Source organism: Haemaphysalis longicornis, unplaced genomic scaffold (assembly GCF_048455015.1).
Source record: "Haemaphysalis longicornis isolate Haplotype H1 unplaced genomic scaffold, Haemaphysalis longicornis Haplotype H1 scaffold_8, whole genome shotgun sequence".
Lineage (NCBI taxonomy): Eukaryota > Metazoa > Arthropoda > Arachnida > Ixodida > Ixodidae > Haemaphysalis > Haemaphysalis longicornis.
In genome coordinates this window covers 163,558,172-163,579,744 of record NW_027526445.1, presented here as the reverse complement: position 1 = coordinate 163,579,744, position 21,573 = coordinate 163,558,172, and positions in this window count along the sequence as shown.

Sequence of the window (21,573 nt, the reverse complement as noted above, 5' to 3'; positions counted from 1 at the left end):
GTCGTTTTCTGGCTGCATAAACCCAAAAATATCTGTCTGTCTGTCTGTCTGTCTGTCTGTCTGTCTGTCTGTCTGTCTGTCTGTCTGTCTGTCTGTCGGTCTGTCGGTCTGTCGGTCTGTCTGTCTGTCTGTCTGTCTGTCTGTCTGTCTGTCTGTCTGTCTGTCTGTCTGTCTGTCTGTCTGTTGGAACGGCATGCGCTATGGTGGCTCTCCTTGCAGATTATGTTAGAGCGGAGACGTTCGCAGCGCTGTGTTTCCTACCTTACTATCCGGAGTAGCTGTTGTCTCGTTCGAGCGTCTGTTAGCACACGTAAATTTCCAGTACCGATTCAAAATAGGAGACTGCTAGGTGGCATGCCCTAAAGTATAACACGCGCGTATAATTCTACACAAATTAAACATTATTTTCGCCAAAAGTACACCTAAAATCAGTTGCGCTACCAAATACCTCGCTGCAAAACCCGTAATATTGGTCAACAACCACACTGTATACCACGCAAAGCAGAAACGTAGTACGTCGAGGGGTGTAGGTGGACAGCAAACGCGCGTATTGCCACCTGACTGAAACGAAATATGCAACGGAAATATTAATATGATGACATAGCTTTTTTTCGATGCATCAAGCACAGTGAGTGGCCGAAAGCTTTAGGAATGTCAACGTTATTGCATGCATGCAAATGAGACCTGGGCGGTTCCTTCTCCTCTGGTCATATTGAGCGACACTTGTAAGGCACACCCTTGCCGTGTCAGCTGGCCATCTCCGCGTGCCTGTGATAGAAACAATCAGCCCTGGCTACGCCGAAAGGAAGAGTAACGAGGGCGGTGTGTGGTACAGTGTAATCTACACGAAATGATGTCTCAATCTGCCACAGTTTTTCGAATAAGATTCATTCACTGGAGGAGAGAAATAATAGGAAGCACAGGACCTCGGTCATGACACGCAGAGAGTATAAGGCTGCGTCGCAATTATTTGCCGATCAGAAAGGCGAATACGTGGCGAGTGCGACCAACACTCGGAGTTCATTTTTGGGTTATGAATTCCCAAAACATTAGGTTTTGACTTTAGGATGTGAACTTGCTGCTGCAGTAGAATTCGGCAGATAATACTTTATTCGCTATAGTGGAAAAATATATGAGGGCAATAAAGCCGGCCATACATGCATCTCGCCTTGTCATGCCGGCATGACACAGTCGAAGAAACCTCGCAGCCGCTTAAAACACCTGTATAGTGCAGTGTTAAATATTGTATCCGAATTTATAGACAAGAAGACACAATGTCTTCGGTTTGATATTTATCTGGTAATCGGCTCCTTATTACCGAGAAAAAAAATCAGGTTCTTGAAAGTAATCGTTTGTGATCCTTAAGAATGGGAGGCAAGACATTTACCTTATTTGGTATTATAGCTTTTATAAAGTAGCTAGAACTAAGTAACTGGGAAGCTTTGCTCGAATGAAATATATTGTTGAAGTGCTCGCGGAATATATGGTTACAACTCTCCGATTGCAATATTTTTCCGGTCTTATTGGACTTTAAATACATTTTGAACGTAAACAAGAACCAAACTCTGCCCTAAAAAAAAACGAGAACTGAATGGGTTTCCACATCATCTCCTAAAAAACCCCCATCCTGTACAGAGGTTTGTCATCAATATACCTTGTTTACAGCCGCAAAAAGGTTTTTTTGCTGATGTACTGGAAGTATGCTAGTACTGCACGTTCAAAACAGGAAGCACACACTCCACGCACATGTACAGCCTCCGAAATTTTTAATAATATAGCGGGAGCGACGACCGATCGGCATGTCAGCACTTTATGACGGTGTTCACTGGAAAAATAGGTGAGGGTATGCGCACGCGCATAGAACTATCTGTTGTTGCCACGTAGTCTGCTCCGCTGTTCTTCTCAGGGCAAAACACCCCCTGTTTTTATTATCTTGCAAGGCCGTTTCACTACCGCCAAAGGTAGCTAAGCAGCGTGGGACACAAGGTCATTTAGATGCAGTGGCAAGGGGTCTGCCACTCTCAAGGAAACTGCTTAGCAGTCTACATTCATACAGCAGATGGCCCTATGCGCGTGCGCGTACTCTCGCTTTTTCCCTGCTGAACACCGTGGTAAAGCGCTGAGATGCCGGTCGGTCGTCGCTCCCGCTATTTTATTAAAAATTTGGGAGACTACATACATGCACAAATGACTACATGCATACGTAAGTGCATACATACTTGCCTACATAAATGCACATACATACATAGATACATACATACATACATACATACATACATACATACATACATACATACATACATACATACATACACACACATACATACATACATACATACATACATACATACATACATACATACATACATACATTGATTTGATTGTAGGGTTTTAACGCGCCGACGCAACGCAGGGGATGAGGCGCGCCATAGTGGAGGGCTCCGGATTAATTGAGACCACCTGGGGATTTTTAACGTGCGCCGAAATCTCGTACACACGGGCCACCGCGGATGGGAATCGTACCCGCGACCTCGTGCTCAGCAACACAACGCCTTAGCCACTGAGCCACCGTGGCGGGTATACATATATACATACATACATGTATACATACATCGCCTTGAGGTTGCAATCACATTGCGACTAAACCAGACAGGATGCGATTAATCAAGTTTTGAGCTCCAGCATTAGTAGACCATGAAAGTTTTATTGAATTCACTCACAAGCAATGGTATTGGAAGATTGTTCCACTAGTACATGACCGTACGAAATGCGAAAATTTAAAAGAATTTGTTTTACAGTATATGCATGAAACACCCAAATGGGTGTTGAGTACGACGGACATCTTTGATGCGATTTGTAAACGCAATTCGAATGTGTGAAATTCTTATGCGCACACATCTGGTAAAAACACGGCCTGTTTGTTGGTACTGGGAGACTTTTTGGTATTCGGTGAAATGTTGACGGGGATTACCTGCAGCTGCAAAGTGAGGAATAATGTGCTCAACAGCGGTCTTGTGAGAGCCTTTTCAGAGCTGCGCAATCTTGGTAGGTAGCACTATATGCCAGGTCTACGTATAACGATTTCGAACTTAACGAAATAACTATTAAACGAACTGTGCACTTCAGTACTTTACTGTATCGGACTTGATTACGCATACCGGATATAACAAAAGGCTTAAAAGGAAATATATATATATATATATATATCCGATATTTGTGAAGAATTGCCTGAGTTTGGCGAGTAGTTTGGTTGATTGATTATCATTAGTAAGGACAGTATGAACTTAGCATGCTGACAAGATTGATAAAATCTACCAGCTGATGACTATGTGATCAGTTTGCCCTGTGCCCTCTGTGTTCCTGTCGACCATTCTTTGTCATAAATTTAGGCTGACTGTTCTTAACGATCATTATTAACTTATGTATGAGCGCCGTCAAGAGTACTACGAAATTCGTCGCCTAAACGTCGCCTACATTGGAACTCGATGCTTACTGAAGTGACACCTTTTTCTGGGATACTGTGAGCTCAGGGCGTTCTTTTAGTGGGGATGACAAGCCACGATCCACGCTTGAACATTATCTCTGTAACTGCACTTACAATGAGTCCCAACTCTTACCTGTGCAGATGACGGTGGCGAAAGATTTCGCGATTGGCAGCATTATCCTAGCACGAATTCTCAAAGGTTCTCCTTAAACACCCCTGTCGGGAAAGCGAGGGTGAGCGAAACACGTCGCCTAATGAACTCCGTGGGACGATGACTGCAATGAAAAGAGGATAGCGCCCAGACTCGCCTGCGTAATTTATTAATGCTTCGACTTCTCCGAAGAACGCGCAAAAACATATGCGGCGATAACCTCCCTTCAAATCAAGAACCAGGCTTTCCCGGTCTCGGCCCATGTGGCCGCTCCGTCCAACACGGTCACGGGAGTAATATTTAATATCCCAGAGGACGACACCGAAGAGCAAGTCTACAAGAGTATTTGCGAGTTCAACCCTGACCTTCCAATTTTGGACGCTAAAAGACTGAACACGTCGAACATGGCCCAGATACTTTTCCACGGAACAAGGGTACCTTTCTGGATACGATATCGCTCAACGACGTACCGTTGCCGCCCATTTCGACGAAAAACCGAAGCTTGCCCCCTGTGCTGGTCTTCAGGCCACAGGCCGGACGTCTGCCCCCGCACCAAGTTGCCCTCCCGTTGCCCCCGGTGCGGCCAAGTTAACCCCACGGAGCAACACCCATGTCACGCCCAATGCATTGTGTGTGGTGGCGCCCATCTCACCGGCTCAACGGACTGCCCCAAGAGATATCAACCCAAGCGCCGAACACCCAGCTACGCCCAGATCGCATCGCAGCACCTTTCGCAGTTCGCTACTACCCCACCTGGCCATGGAAAAGAGGACCCCAGACGTCACTCTCCCGGGCCCGGTTCCTCCAGACAAACCGGGCGTGGACCGGACCTGTCCCATCGATCCCAAGCCGGGGCTGCAACCTGGCCACCCCTGCAGAGCGCAGCAGGGACGACCTACCAAGCCAGCAATCTCTTGACCCCCCAGGTGAGCTGCTCAGCGCCGTCCACCCACTGCTCCGGGCCATTCTCCTCTTCCCCCTCGGTCGCATACGCGGATGTCCTCAAGGAGCTTGCGGCCATCAAAGCCGAAATAGTCTCCCTCAAAAAAGAAAATGAAGCTCTCCGCCAGGAGAATCACATGCTCAAAACACATGCTTCCCCCTCGCGTGATGACCCCTCCCCTCCTCCCCCTACTCCCGTTAAACGGAAGGCAGTCTCTGATGCCCCATCCGCCCTCGAGGCCGTTCGCCAACATGACGCTGCATTGAAAGACCAGATCGCTCAAGTCGAGAGCAAATGTACTCAAGCCCTTGCGGCGCAACAGGCTGAATACATCTGCCTCCACCAGAACCTCCTCGCCAATATAGGCACTATTCAAGGCAACATTGAGTCATGGCGCGCGGAAATGCAGTCAACCGTCCGCGAACTATTCGCCGCAGTAAACGCTCTAACTCCCTCTCGGACACCTCTCCCGGATTGCGATGCACTCACCCACGAAATGTAAAACGGATACTCTCCGGGTCTGGCAGTGGAACTGTAGGGGCTATCGTAACAAGCGATGCGCCTTACAGACCTTCTTACAGGCCCAAGAAACTCCCCCCATTGTAATCACTCTTCAGGAAGCAGCTACAAAAGTCTCGCTTGCCGGCTACAAGGCCTATCAAGGAACGCGCGATCTAACCACTGCCGTTTTGGTGCATCGCAACGTGTCGGCAGAACGTATACAATTTGACAGCATCGCGATCCCGCACGATTTAGTGGTGGTATACCCTCCGCAACATGGTGACATCAAACTGTACGTACTAAACCTTTATAGCTCTCCCAGATCAGTCAACCACTCATTCGACCAATTACTTTCCTTAGCAAAACGCGAGGCCGGTCCCCACGCACTCCTTGTCACGGGGGATTTCAATGCGCCACATACCGCCTGGGGGTATCATCACAGCACCCGCAAAGGACAGCGCCTCTGGGATCACATACAGACACTCCGCTTTGTGATTGAATCGGATCCGCAGACCCCAACGCGTGTGGGTAACAGCGTTCAGAGGGACTCCTCCCCGGACCTCACGCTCACGTTAAACGCTCCTCAGACAGCCTGGGCCAACCTGACTCACACACTAGGCAGCGATCATTTCATCATTCAAACCACGCTGTCCTTAAGCAAACATTCTCATACTCGTCTCCGCAGGACCCACTTACCGAACTGGGACAAATTCCGAGAGGTGCGCCGTGGTCATGACGACCCAGAAATCTCACCGCTAGGTCTCGAGCGCTGGGTCCAGCAAATGGTAGCTGATGTCCAAGAAACCAGTACTCCCCTTGATCCATGCATACCGGCGCAAACGGTCGACCCACACCTACAGCATCTTTGGGCAGCGTACTGCGGCATACAGCGCCGATGGCGGAAGCAAAAACATAATAGGAAACTTCGGGTTAGGGTAACTCGACTCGAAGCGGAAATTCTCAGATACTCGGCTGAGGTTACCCGTAACCAATGGTTTGAGATCTGTGACGGCATTAAAGGCACCTTAGGAATGAAACGTACCTGGTCCCTCTTAAGGCACCTTCTAGATCCGACGGGCTCTAAGACGGAACAACGCAACCGCCTCACAGTCATATTACATAAATTCTCGGGGGACAACGAACAGCTCCTGCGCACATTGAGCACGCATTACATCCCCACCGGTCCCTCGATTCCACTCGCGTCATACCGCGGCTCGCCTAACGAAACACTGGACGCACCCATCACGGAAGCAGAAGTGAGAAGCGCCCTCCTACTGATTCGGCCAGGATCCACACCAGGTGCAGATGGCGTGACCAACAAACTTCTTCGCAACCTAGACGACCCTTCTATTACGGCTCTAACTGCTTACTTTAATTATTACTGGACTCAAGGCACCCTTCCCCCAGCATGGAAACATGCTTCCATAACATTAATTCCTAAGCCAGGCAAACCTCTTACTATCGAACACCTTCGACCCATATCTCTCACTTCGTGTATGGGCAAGGTGCTAGAACATGTAATCCTTAACAGACTAACCGCTCACATCACGAGCACGGAGGCCTTTCCCCCCACAGTCCTAGGGTTTAGACCTAAACTGTCCACCCAGGATGTCCTCCTGCAGTTACACCAAGAGATAATCTCCCAACCACCTAAACGCGACGCAGCGGCGATCCTTGCGCTTGATTTGACAAAAGCATTCGACAGAGTCTCCCATAGTGCAATCCTCAGAGGCCTAGAGTCTATCCACCCAGGAGAGCGCACTTACAACTACGTACGCGATTTTCTCACCGCACGCACCGCCGCACTCCAGGTAGGCGAGCTCCATTCCGATCGCATTCGACTTCCTTCCATAGGTACACCCCAGGGTTCAGTATTGTCCCCTCTTTTGTTCAATTTGGCAATCTTGAACATCCCCAAAAAGTTAGATTCGGTACCTGGCCTCCGATACAGTTTATATGCCGACGACATTACGATGTGGGTACCTGGAGGTAGCGACGCTCAGATAGAAACCATCCTTCAACAGGGTGCCCATATCGTGGAGACAGAGGCGCAATTCGCTGGGTTATCCTGTTCTCCAGTAAAATCTGCCCTGCTCATTCTCCCTGCCCGGTCTTGTCGTGATTCGCCGAACATACAAGTTTCCCTCGGCAACCGAATAATCCCAGAGGTGCAAACCCTTAAGGTGCTAGGCCTAATTATACAACGCAATCGAGGTAACGCTAAATTCCTATCCCTACTTAACTCTCAAGTAAATCAAACAATTGGCCTTATTCGACGAATCACTAGCCGTCACCACGGGCTCAAGGAGAGAGAACGAATCCGTCTAGTTCAGGCTTTCATCATCAGTCGGATCACGTACTCTCTCCCCTACCTTAAGCTTACCACCTCCGACATAGACAAAATTGACTGCCTCATCCGAAAGGCATACAAGGCAGCATTACAAATCCCCCTCTACTCGTCCACTGCCAGACTCGCCTCGTTGGGAGTATACAATACTGCCCACGAGCTACTAGAGGCCCATCGTATTAATCAGTTACGCCGCCTCTCTACCACTTACACAGGGCGGCACATTCTTCACCGCTTACGAATTGGCATCCCGGCAGCGGTGGAGAACGAAGCTTCGTTGCCTCGAGACATCCGAGACTGCCTCTGCATACGTCCACTGCCGCGCAACATGCACCAAGTGCATCACGCGGAGCGCAGGTGCCAGCGCGCCCGTGCCCTTTCAGATAAATACCCCATCTCCCCCACCACCATGTATGTAGACGCCGCGGAGTACCGACACGCGGAAGGATTTGCTCTCGCAGTGGTCACTCACCCCAACTCTCCCCCAGTCACCTCCCTTACCGTACGGACACCTTACCCCGCAACGGCGGAAGAGGCGGCAATAGCCCTGGCCCTTATCACTAGGCCGCAACCACACATTATAATCACTGATTCGAAGACGGCCGTTCAAAACTTCATTCGCGGTAGCATTTCGGCTACGGCACTCAAAATTATCCTCCAAAATCCCCCTCATCAACCAGTCGACATCGTCTGGACTCCGGCCCACACTGGAGTGGGAGGCAACGAGGCGGCCCACAAAGCAGCACGAGAACTCACCAGCCGTGCTGGGCTCGCTCCTGCTCCCTACCATGGTTCTCGGTCGGCCCGCGATCGACTGCTCTCGTACCAAGAGGTCACGGAGCATTACCGCCTCTCCCGCCGCCGCTATCCCCCTGCCCACACATCCCTCACCAACGATCAGGAGCGCCTATGGCGACTCCTTCAGACAAACTCCCTCGCCAGTCGGTCCCTCCTCCACAAGATCTATCCCTCTGAGTTCCCTTCACCCAACTGTCCCCTATGTGACTCCCTGAACACTCTAACCCACGCCATGTGGGCCTGCCCTCTTAACCCACTCCCCCCCATCTCCAGCGTCGAGCAGTGGGAGGACGCGCTGGGCAGCTCGCAACCGGGGGTGCAGCTACTTCTGGTTGACCGAGCTGCCACCGTCGCCGCCAGCCTTCGGCCGGCAGCCACCACGCGTTCCTAGCCAACTTGCTTGGAAATAAAGTGATTTCTCTCTCTCTCTCTCTCGACTTCTGGCATCCAGAAAACCCAACTTCGTTTCACGTCTTCACGGGGTGTGTAGCCAAGCCGAATGCGAAATGGAAGTATTTCAGCTTACCTGATTTCACCAACGTACACGCTCACGCAACTTGGCGGGTTCTAACCACCACCGCTGGCTCTCAATGAACGCCAACGATGCAGTATAAAGCCGCAATAACAGATGAGAAGATCACTATCCCCCTAAAGCAACCGATCTGGCATTTTGGGCTAAACACACGGACGTTCGCGGAGTTCGACCATTCACAACCGAAAGTGGCCCTTGAGAAATGGCCTATTACTAAAGCCTTTCTTCAATTCGTAGGTGGGTCCCCGCAGTCACCGTTTTGTCCTCCTGCCCTCTTTTCTGCATGCTGAGTGAACCCACCGTCCCATGGTGCCGCTAGAGAGATACGGAAGGCATGGACTTTTAATAGCGAAGCTGTGGAGCAAATCATTTGTGTATGGTGTCCGCACTTGAATACCACGGAAATGCCGAGCGCTCGTACACGCGTGCCTCGAACGCCCGTTTTTCAACCTAAGCATACCCACTTAGGAAGATTGGCCACAAAAGGAACTCAAGCGTTCGCTGCGTGCCTCGAGCGCACATTCGTCAAGCCAAACATACCCACTTAGAGAGATTGGCCAACATTGGCCACAAACACCTCCAGCATTCGCCGTATCGCGGCGACTCTTGTTTGGAACGAGAAAGACTCGTCTTAACGTACGCCTTTCGTTCGTTCTTCATCGCGTCGTCGTGCGCATCCGTTCTGTAGCGTAGAAGAGCCGGGACTTGAATGTCTATGCTGCTGTAGGTGATCCACATAGCCCGGCCTCGAATAGCTCGCATGGCAGAGGAAGAGGCGGCGCTTTGAGAGACTCGGCGTGGAAAGCATCCGGCAGAGACGATAGGTCGCACTTCCAAAGTGGCGTACGGAAACGTCGCACAAAACGCCGAGTTCACTGTGGCCTTGCTCAACATATGGTCATTGAAACACCATGCCGTAGACGTCGACTGCTTCACCACGTTGATACTAAACTCAACTCTGTGTCCGTCAATGACCACCTATAACAGCATCGCCCTTCAAGTTTTCCGCGTGAGTGCAAGGTTGCCTAATTTTTTTGCATCCCTTATCAGATGAGCACTCTGCGTGCGGAAAGTACATTTATCCTGTATACTGCACGCTGTTCTTTGACAGATTCGCGCCTTCCGGGTCGGGTCCCCGACGCACCCGCTATTATGACTTGAACCCTTCCGTGGCTTATCCCATAGAAGACGACGGTACGTTTCAGGTGGGTGGTGGTGTTTCGGTCTTTAGCTCACACTACTAAATCGTTCTGGTTCTCAAGATTATTGCGATGACTGTAGGCAAATTATGCTTCGCTGAACTTCATGCAACCTGTCTTTATGTATGTAATCAGTAGGAAAGGCAGATAGGGAAGGGTGTTAATGCAGAACAGCCAAACGGGCAGGATTCGCATCAGCACGGTGACAGGTCAGCAGAACGACAAAATTGCAAGTAAGAAAATGACACGTTTTGCAGGGGATCGTATGCAACCTTCATGTTTAAAAAATGTGGCCGCGTATCTGCTTGATTCGCTGCAAGTTATGTAAAAAGACGATGGCCCGCTGTAATAATGTTGGCGGCAGGAATGTTAGTACTGCAAGATTAGTATTACTGGAGAAAAATGCTAGAGGTGACACTTAAAATAACGAATCAGCTGCAAGTATTTGGGGATAGGCTCACGTGAATGACATTCCAGCAACGAATCAGCTGCAAGTATTTGGGGACAGGCTCACGTAGAAGACATTCTAGCAAAAGATGTGGGCATGGAGACACACCTTGCGTGGGAAGGTCAACAAGTAGATCATCAGTGTAACCAAGTGGCTGCAAATAGATGCTAACGAAGTAGGGATCGTCCGAGGACACGATGGAGGGATGAACTACAAAAATTTGGGGGCAAAAGATGGACTCGGCGTGCTCCCAATAGACGTATGACTAGAAATCTTTGGGAGAGGCGTTCGTCCTCCAGTGGACACAACCAGGCTCGTGAGGATCAATTAGTAAAAGTAGTCCAAGGCGAAGCGGTAGAGAGAGAGAATAAATGGTTATTGAAATCAAAAGATGGTCTTCTATAAAAGCTTCAAGGAGGCGTCCTTAGTCCGAGATGCCATGAGCGCGGGCGGCATCGAGAACCGTTTGGACCAGCAGAAGCTGGTCGTCTGGGCAAGTGCTCGCCAAGGAGCTCCCTCGTAGTGGTAGTTGTGGTTGTAACATTAGTAGCATTGCGAGTAGTGGTCGATATAGTGGCTATGGTAGATGTAGCTATGATAGTACTTGTAGTAGTTGTTGTGGTATTACTAGTGAGGATAGAGCTCAGCGAGTTTTTGTTTTCATCAAAGCAGTAGGGCTTCTTACCCAAACGATAAAAAATACTGCCCAGGTCAGCGCGGAAATGTTCCGCATTGAGTACTCGCACACAGCTATTTTGCTTTTTTAGGCATGTTCGTTGATCACAGTCATGGTCACGTCCACAATGAAAACAGTATCGTAGAACACAGTCGTGACCGCAGGCGACCAATCACCAATTACTGACCCGAAATCTTAGACGGTGTACCCGCGTGTCACACGTCGTGTGTTGGCTGTCCGCGGGATTGTAATACGTGGCCCAACGTTCAGAACGACGACAAAAAAGAGTTTATTTGTATTCGAACTATAATGAAGCCGTCCCTTTTTCTTGCGCCGTGTGCGGAGCAACGTCACCTCCACGTCCTCTTCATGCCGCAACCACCAACAGCTCACCTCCATCGTCAACCGTAGCATCCGCCACCAGAAAGGCGAACAGAGACAAGGTTGTGGCATCAGTGTGGCTGTGCATGCTCAAATGGAAGGAGTGTCGAACCAGAAGTTATTGACAGCTGTCACTCCATGCATCCTGGACCATGCCGACCCAGTTCTGTAGGCGAGTGTGTTGTTGTATATATTCAAAGCACTTTATAGTAACCCATAAGGAACGCAGATCATAAATAATTTGCAGTAAACCAAACCAAAAAAATTGAGAATTTCTCTCACGGTTGCTTTCGCCTAATATAGATGGCGCTTCATTGATTATAGCCGCACTTTCACCAACATGGCTTGAGAAGTCACAAGGAAATCGTCTATTGCAGAGAGCCATCTATATTGCGTGCGAGGAAAAAGCTGGATGCAGAAAAAACGTGATGCAAAAAAGCAACAGCTAAGCAGTAAGTTTCAAACAAGAAAATTTCACAGCCAGTCCAAGAACATCGGGAATTAGGAATTGTCCCACCTGAGTATGCGAGGTGCAGAGCTCATAACTCGCCGTCACGCGCTAGAGGCGTCGAAGCTTCACGCCAGTGGCGCGCTTGCAGCAGTTGCGCACCTATACGCTATCTATACCTGTAGCACGGCTATATACACGAAGTACAATAAAACTTCAGTTTATTCTCTAGAACTTTATTTTTTCGATGCACCTCAGAATTTCATTTCGCCCCCGACACCGGGATTGCTACGAACACGCGGGGCTCTGCAATCCGTCTCGAAACGCCTAAGAGAAACGGCACACCAAAAAAAAAAAAAAAAAAAAAAGCAAGCGGGCCAGGAAAATCTCGACGTTCCTTTCAATAGCGCAGCGCGTCGATTCACGCCCAGCTTGCAGCCGCCATCACTCGCCTCCGAGGCCATATTTCAAAAAGCGTTTTGAAACGCCAAGGCTGATTTTTTACCCTAAAAAAAAGAAGAACCTGCTGCTGTTTGAAACTTGTTCTCCGCCGACTCTTTACAATTTGTTTTTGGTGTTATGGACACCAAGATGAAGAGTAACAGCGCTGACATGACAAGTTCCAATATAGAAGGCGGTCCAGGCAACGGAATGAATTTCCCCCGTCGTCGTCGTCACCGTCGCGGACGACGACGAACGCCAGAGAATGGTGGCGCAATAATCAAATTTGAACTAAGTATTTTTGCGTCTTTTTCCCTTCTCACTCCTCGTCGAAAGAGAATGTTGGCGTCTATACCACATCCTTCGCAAGCAGAACTGAAGCAGCGCCATACGCCGGAACGATGAGCGCATCTATTGTCCGCGCGAAAGAGACGTTATGAAATTATTTGGAGTGTACTTGAGAGACTTTCGAAAAGGAACGTTTATGTAATGAACACTGAAGCACAAAAAGGAAAAAAAATTGGGGCATTAGATGTATACTTTTTCTGATTCTGTGCATTATAGAAAAATCAAAGAAAAAATACAAGAAAGCAAGCAGAAAGGATGACTAGCTAATTGCTATCCCCCAACATGGAACAATAAAGGAAATTCTGTGACGCTGGATAAAAAACACTTTTCTTGGCATAGGCGTGTTTGCAGAAACTTGTTAAACATCGGTCCGATTGATGGCGCAACGAGACATATCAAGACTTCAACATTAGCGATATTTCATATTTCGTACCAGTTGGGTTAAATTTATTGTAAGTTCTTTGAATTACGCTTCATCTAAATACAGAAATTATCTGTGCCTAGAAGGAAGAAAGAGGGAGAGGGAAAGTAACTACAGAAGATTTCCTGTCACCTAAAACAAAACACCATGAGCAAGTGACTTGATGACAGTCCCTCTTACTCAATGCCCCTATTTGCAATCGTATTAAGCGACGTACACGTACACTTAAAACAGCAATTACTAACGCAGATGAACATGGATTTAAATGGCTGCGAAAAGTAATGTAGGTGCTAACAAAGTATGCAACAAAAAAAAACTCCCCTTAGCGTACCTGGTCTAACGGCTCGACCATTGAGAAACGATCAAGGAAAGCGAATGCGAACGTGCACTCGGACCCGCACGAGCATAAACGGCTCGCGTACAGTCGGTAAAACGCTTGTCTATAACAGCGATTTCGACTTTAACCAGTTACATCCGAAAACTGCCGAAACATACTCGTTCCAAACATGTCGGAGGGAATAGCGAAGGGCTACGACTTCAGAATTCCGCAGTAGTTTTATTCAAATCCCGCTCCGGCGGGGCAGGATAGGGCTGAGAGTAGGAAAGCTGTGTTATAGACAAGCCTTGCACCGGCTGTACGTGTAGTGTTAGGTGTAATAACAACCGTATTAATTCAAGAAATCAACAACAAATGTTGCTCAGCACTCTTAAAAAAAAGGTCGGCGCACTTACTAACAGAACAATAACCAGTTACTTGTCCCAGTATTGACTAGGTACTTAGTTGCTTTTACTAACTGGTCACGCATAACCTAGTAAAAAGCTAGGCGTAAAAATGTGGATCTGCTGAGTGCGCAGCGCGACATGGACGCATTCAACACGCACATATCACACGTGGACACTTAACAAATGAATTAAGCAAGAAAGCCACCGGGATGCACGAGGAGAGCTAGTATTACTTAGTTACCTTAGAAATAAATCTGCTCTTTTTGCTTTTATAGCTAGCAGCGGAAAGTCCCCTGAGAGAGTCGGTGGGCTTGTCCTAAAAATAAAATATTTTAGCGATAATTTTAGAATTATGCATTTTAATGTGAGCATATACAAGGCAGCAGGTGGATTTGCAAAAACTTTTTAATCGTTATGTGATGTGGAAAAAGAGCTGTAGGTATTATGTTCAATAATTAATAGAATTTGTTACTTCAGCGAATGTTAGTATCAAACCAGCAGCATTTACTAAGTGCACGGTCTCGGTTCCACACTTAGTGGCAGGACCTAAGTACCGTTCTGGGGGGTAGTAAACTCCGCAAGGAGTTAGTAAATAGAGCCGTTACTACCCTTTTACGAGCTTATTTGTTAAGAGTGAAATGTTCACATAAAAGCGGTAGCAAATCAGATATAACAGCAGCGCTGTTAAATCTTAAGCATTATACAATGGTGTTCACAAAAAAATCACGAAAAAAATTGGTGCAGCTTGCATTAGTGTAGCAAGTCTGGAGAAACCGCAGAGATGGCGGCCCCTCCCTCTTCGTCGGAGACTCGGCTGCGGCACCTCACATTTATTTCCGAACTTGCCGCAGAAAGTTCTCCATAACTGGCAGGAAAGAATCGTTTCCTCCGCAGGCTTTCACATCTCTCCAAACATAGACGGGGTAAGCACGCAGTTTGGCTTTCGACTGGGCCCGCGTTAACCCGCGGCCAAGTCCGAAGCGAAAGCGCGCGCTACGAACGCAAAGGAAATGCCGTGCGTCCGGCAATCGATCAAGTCGTCTGTAAGACAAGGCTGCCCCCCGTTATCCTGGCTGTTCGCATTGTACCTCGAGCCTCTTTGTCTCAGTATTCAGCAAAGTCAAGAAGTAAAAGGTTTTTGCTTACAATCGTGCGAAGATAAGGTAAGATGATATAGCGTATTTTTGCGCTGAAAAAAGGAGTGTGCAGGAAGCCCTTAAAGTGACTAAGCAGTCCTGTGATGTGTCTGGAGCGGATGTTAATATAGAAACAACTAAGGGATTTTGGATGGGACATTGAGGAGCGATACCATCCAGATTCCAAGGTATTATTTGAGATACCGCCCCACTTCAGTACCTCGGCGTGCCGTTACATCAAATACGGAAAACAACGCCTCATTGGTCATCAGCGCTCACGCAAGCTAAACGCGCATCGCAGGCATCGAATGGGCGAGACCTCTCAGTGTTTGCATTTGCAAGAGTGTGTAATGTCTTCCTTGCCACAAAGCTCCTTTATGTGCTTCAAGTGCTTCTCTGTGCGCGAGCAAAAGTTCAGGCCCTACATAGAGTTTTTGCAACATTTGTGTGGGTTCTCAATTGGAACCTATGCGCAGGGACAATATGTTTCTTCCTTTAAGGGGGGGGGGGGGGGGGTGTTAGTGTTAGGCTCATGCATTTGTTTGTGCACCAACTCGGGTCTCCTACAAATTGTTGATCACACACTTTTACTAACTGTAATTCAGCAGCGCATAAGTTTCAATTTGCCTTTTTTAATTATATGTACGGGCGAAGTTAATACGAAGCCTCCATGGGGATTTCTCAAGGAGGTCGTGGAGTCTTTTAACTTTCTTTCCGCGCGGTTTTCCTGGGAATATCTGTTCAGCATGTCAAGGAAAACTATGACGAGCACTCTTAATGAATGTCTATTCCCGGTGCCTATTTTTCGCCAGTCTTTGGCCAGCAGAAAAGCAATGTTTTAAAACGCGTAATGAGTATGTGTATACCGCCTAATGCAAAAACGTTTTTCTTCAAGTTGCATTCTTCCACATTCCCAGTTAAGAAATGGCTGCGCGAAAAGGGAATGTCTATTCCTTGGTTGGACAATTGTCGCCTCTGTAATCAACCAGAGACAATTGATCATTGTTTTGGGTGGTGTCGGGACGCTGTGTTCTTCTGGGACGTTTTGCAGCGGTCACTAAAAAAGGACATTGACATCACCCCGTACACCCCTCGCCTCCTGCCATTTGAAGATGATAGTCGGGTGCCATATAAGGTTTTTGCTCTCCTAGAATTGTTTACCTTCTGGAGGTGCCGCATGACTGATCGCCATGCGGAACCCCGTAGGCCGACCATGTGCATTTTTCGGAAACAGGCGGCGTTGGTGAGGAGCGTTTATGCTGCGCAGAGTGATCCACCAGAGTGGCTGCCTCTTTTAGATGCGTGCGTTTGCTTGCCTGAGTTAAGATCTTTGTTCGACTGATGTCCTTGCCCTTTGTTGTCTGTTAATGTTTCTATTGCGTGTTAATTGTCCTGATTTCCAAAGTTTTCTAAAATTTCCATGCATTAAAGAAAAAAATACCTCAATCAGATCGACGTTGGTTTCATAAAGTGAGGGGCCCAGGTTCGATTCCCTACCATGAGATGCACTGTTTTTTTCTTCATTTGGCTGCCCATGTCTTGTTCCCAGCAGTTGCTAATCTCGTACCCCTCTGCCCTTTGGGGCGGCCAAGTGGATAAGTGGTTGTATTTATGTTGTAATGCTGTTGTTCCATATCTTGCAGTGTGTACATTCGTATTTTGCGTTGATTTGTACCAGTTTTTCATTTTGAAACAATAATTGTTGTGTAACTTTTCGACTTCTGCTTATGGTTTTGTATAACTGTATAACTACCTACCAAGGATGCACTATTTCATTTTCTTTTCTTAATGAGTCACGTTTTATTTTCAGCCCTTCCGAGTGAAGGCTCTCCGGCTACTTTCAAGGTGTCTTGAGCAGCTTTTAGGTTGGACGACCTTGCTGTTTCTTCAGGAGAAAATGAACACTATCTTATCGTATATTATGTATGTCAAGTGCCAGCGGTTCTAGGTGTTTGAATGGGTCTGCCTATATAAACTTCTTGTTTTAGTACCAGCTTAACTTTTGATAGAAACTGAATGTAGGGACAAGCTGGTATATTTTCAAAGCCTCTGTTTATTGTTGTTGTTAATAAACTTTATTTGCACATAAATACCCCCCCCCCCCCCAAAAAAAAAAAAGCCCGGGGTTCTGGCAGGAAACGTTTAGCTGTACACACGGGAGGACCTGAGGGAAGCCACCAAAGTTAGCCCCCAGGAAGCTCAGTCTGTTTCCTCTGGCATCGCGAGCCATATTCTTGCAGAGAAGAGGGAGGAGATGAAAATGGTTTAAGTTGAGTGCGTTACAGCGCGTGACTGCGTTGGCTAGGTAGCGTGACCGCGGACGAGCTACGACGATAAGCCGGTCCCCTAAAGTGCTCTTCCGGCTTGAGGCGCCCGGCACGACCTTCGCCCAAGCGCGTAGGCGGAGGCAAGCGTCGCCTAGCTATGACGTCATCGCGCGCGCGGGCACCGCTACACATTCGAAAACCATCCGCCCAGAGTTCGCGGCGTGATCTCCCGCGTGCTCTTCTCCTCGCCATTTCACGTATACATTCCCGCCTCAAGTGGGAAGCACAGGCGCCGAGTACGTGCTACAGACGAGGAGAGTTTGCGAAGCCTGGTGCCGGGGGTTCTAGCGCAGGCTAACACGGCCCATTTTGGGAGATATGTGAAGGGCTGCGAAAAAAAAAACGATCCGGGCCTGCCAGTCATGGAGAACTTCCAGCGACAAGTTCGTAAATCTATGTGAGGTGCAACAGCCTGATCTGCGGTGAAGGGAGCGGGGCTGTGATCGTTATCAAGCCTTGCACCACTGGTGCAAGCTGTGCCTATTTTTATAAGAACTAGTCTGTTGCCTTGCCTTTTTAACGAATGTCTTGTTGTAGTTACGGAGAACATGTACCCGCCAAACCTGTAGAGGCGTCTTGTTGTGCTGACTTAATATGATGTACTGGATGAGAGAGCATTAGTGTCTAACTGCCCAAACTATACACAAAATACAGTAACCATCATTTTATGTTCGCTCGTTTTTCTTCTGTTCTCCGATATGAATGAGAAGCATTGGCTAACCTTCGTTGTTATACTGATATCTACGCTTAACCTTGCGCAGGTCAAACGGGGAGAGGTGCGACGTGCAAGTAAAATGAAACTCCTCCTACGCATGCGTTGCGTCGGCACGTTAAACTCTACAATCAATCAATCAATCAATCAATCAATCAATCAATCAATCAATCAATCAAAACTCCTTCTACGTCGAGCTACAGGCCATGGTTGACGACATTGGAGACCAAAGTGTAACATTAGGCTTATGATCAAGTCAGAAGAGAAGCAGACACCAACTTTCGCACAGGTTGCGTTCCATCTGTCGGGGCGGTGCCGTATGATCGCCGGTTCTAACTGATGCCGCCTCATGGCGCTACTAACGTCAGACCCGCACATACCTGCGTTCGTACGGCCAACCGAAGAAGTCATTTAGAGGGAACTTATTTTGCTACTGGCCCAATAGCTACTTGTGGTGTTACCTTGCCTCAATTGCTAAAGGAGGCTCCAATACATCTCTTTCAAATATGTTCCTAAGTAAAAAGTCGACACGGGCTTATGAGGTTCACTTTAAGCCAGCTAAAGTCGTTAATCGTCGGAAAAGCGGTTTCTGGATGGCTGTGTATTATAATGCCCTTCTCTGGAAACGGTGCATCGCGCCTGCTCGAGGCAATACTAAACTCGGAGGAGATATTGATTTATACAAAGTTATTCTTCCCTTTCTCCCAACCAATAATATTACCTTGAACCCCATTTTCTTACATTCTAACTTCAAAGGCCATTTACAGAGAGCTCCCGACTTCAGGGATGGCTCACACGATGAACCTTCGCTAGGCATTGTTCTTTGGGCGATTTCAAATAAATTTCTCGTTGGTGCGTATGTGTCCGTCTACCATCGTCAAGCTGAGTTCATTTTACTTCGAGGAAATGACTGCCGAGAGATGGTGTTTGATCCAGGCGCAAGGAGCATCAAAATAAAGGAGCTCCGGTTGCCGCAACATACAGAAACCGCAGAAACGCTTAACCGCCCTAATTCTTTGGTGCTACCGACTCTGCCCACCACAAGATGTGGCGTTGTCCCCGTGGACTGATCCTATGGAGAACGGAGCTCGGGTGTAGCCCCTCTTACTGAACGACGCCGCCTCGGCCGCTTTGAAATGCCTTAATCGACACAACACGTTGCTGTAACCGTGCGTGATCTTTTTTTTTCTGTTTCTTTTTGTCCTGCTACAGTATGCTTCAATCGGCCTCCAAAGCTGTTGATTGGGACCTTTTATAAAAGTCGTTGAAGGTTCGTAGCCGGACTTCACTTCAAGTGAACTCTTCTCTGTCCTGAGGAGGAAATCCTTACATCTTGATCAGGGTATCGAGCTGGATCTCGCTCCTATATCCAGTTTTTTTCTGTCAAACAATTCTAGCGGCCTGTTTGCCATTCCTGTAGCAGCTTTCTTTCGTGAGCGCGCAAAGCTTCCCTATCCGCCATACCCCTTAATTAATCTCTTCTTTTCCGTCTTGTCGGATGTTCGTGCTTGGCTAATGAGTGTTTTGTGTTGCGAGCGATGGCCTCCCACTTTCTGAAGAGCTTATTTAGATCCGTGTCTAAAAGCAACGACCCAGCGCGCGTCTCTTGGAGCTCGCGTGGGCTGCACGTTTAAAGCATTCGCGGCACCGCAAATTTGTTGCTGCGTGCTCGTCAGAATGCGGCGACGAAGTTTCATCCACCTGAGAAGGTGACATTAATTGATTAGCGTGCTGAGAGCGTTCCATACGGCTTTGGAGCATCCGCACCACTACATGCAAGAGCACTTGCCGCCAGCTCGTTCTGCGCGTTACTGCGTTGATACAGGGATTAGACGGTTGTTCAAGAAACATGGCATATTTTGCGCCCTTATTCTGAAATAAATGAAGGTGTGCCGAAGTTCCCGCTTGTGGCGCTATATCTTCATTTAAATATGTGAAGGGCCCTCTTTCTTTCGCCTCAACTTACTTTTTTTGGAGAAAATTCGTTTCTTTTCAATTTGCTGGAATTATGAACTTGACATTCATTTTTTCTGCTTTTTTTATGATGCCTGCGCAAAGTGTTATTGAGTGTCGGCATTCTTTTTTATAACGCGCGCTTTCATCGGCCTTTCCGAATTTCCTGAGCAATTTTGGGGGGTTTCTTTACCGAAACATTTGCGTATTGCCTGAAGAAAATGCCGGTGTGACGCCCAAGGTACTTACAGGGCTTTTCACTCGGAGTTGTAACATCTAAGCGGTCGACTACTTTTGCTCTTTTTTTCTTTTCACCATTGTTTTCATTGTCTGCGCTACGAAATCTCGCGCCCTGCGTGTACGTGTAATTAGGCCTTTCTTTCAAAAGCTTGCATTGCCGACGCTCAACGAAAGTGCACGGACCTTATTTTGTGTTAAGATGTGTGTATATGAAAGCCAGTATAAACGCAAAGCATGTGCGACACAGGCAGGTATTAGCAACGTTGTTTCTCATACAGGAGATAGCAGGAGCAGCAAAGCTTGTTAGATTCTGCTTTGCCGGTTGAGGTCTTTTCAGCCTCCTCCACGAGCGGCTACATTCACCAACATTCCTCGGAAGCAGCTCAGAGCGAGACGCAGGGCATCTTCGTGTGTTCTGACTGGTAGCTTTTATGCCGCCGCTGTTTTTGCCCCAAATGGCCGGAGGGTCGCCCTATCCGATGGAAACTGGATAATTTTTGCCGCTCTGTCTGTCTGTCTGTCTGTCTGTCTGTCTGTCTGTCTGTCTGTCTGTCTGTCTGTCTGTCTGTCTGTCTGTCTGTCTGTCTGTCTGTCTGTCTGTCTGTCTGTCTGTCGATTGGCCATCCGGCCAAAAGTTAAAAGAGTTGCTAAACGGGTCGCATAACCTTTCCAAATTACGAAATCTGGAAGCATAGTTCATACTTGTCAAATGTTCGAGCAGAAAGAAAACAAGCATATTTGAGACAAAACATCAATGCACAAGTGGCACTCACAGTGACTTCTCAATTGAAAACAAACGTGTGACTGATATTTGCGATAGCAATTAAAAGGAACTGACCAAGCTTGCACTAGGGGTGCAAGGCTGGAGAAACAGCAGAGCTGGAGGCCCCTCTCCTTTGGCGGAGACCCGGCTGTTCCCCTCACATGGATTTCTGAACTTGCCGTTGAAAGTTCTCTATGACTGGCAGGCCCACATCGTTTTGTCCGAAGCCCTCCACATCTCCCCCAAAGTGGACCGCATTACCCGCGGCAACCGACTTCATGAACTGGGCATCGGTAGCTTCGGTAGCTGCAATTCGGCAATCTGTGCTTTCCTCTTCAGACGCCAACGCACGTGAACTAGCGAGTGGAAGAACCCGTGGCAGATCACGCCGTGAACGCTAGGCATAGTGTTCTCGAAGGTCCAGCTGGCTGGCGCCATGCGCTCCTCACGAGACGTACAGCCGGTAAAACGCTTGTCTATAACGGCGATTTCAACTTCAACCAGCTACATCCGAAAACTGCCGAAACATACTCGTTCCAAACATGTCGGAGGCAAAAGCGAAGGGCTAAGACTTCAGAATTCCGCAGTAGTTTTATTCAAA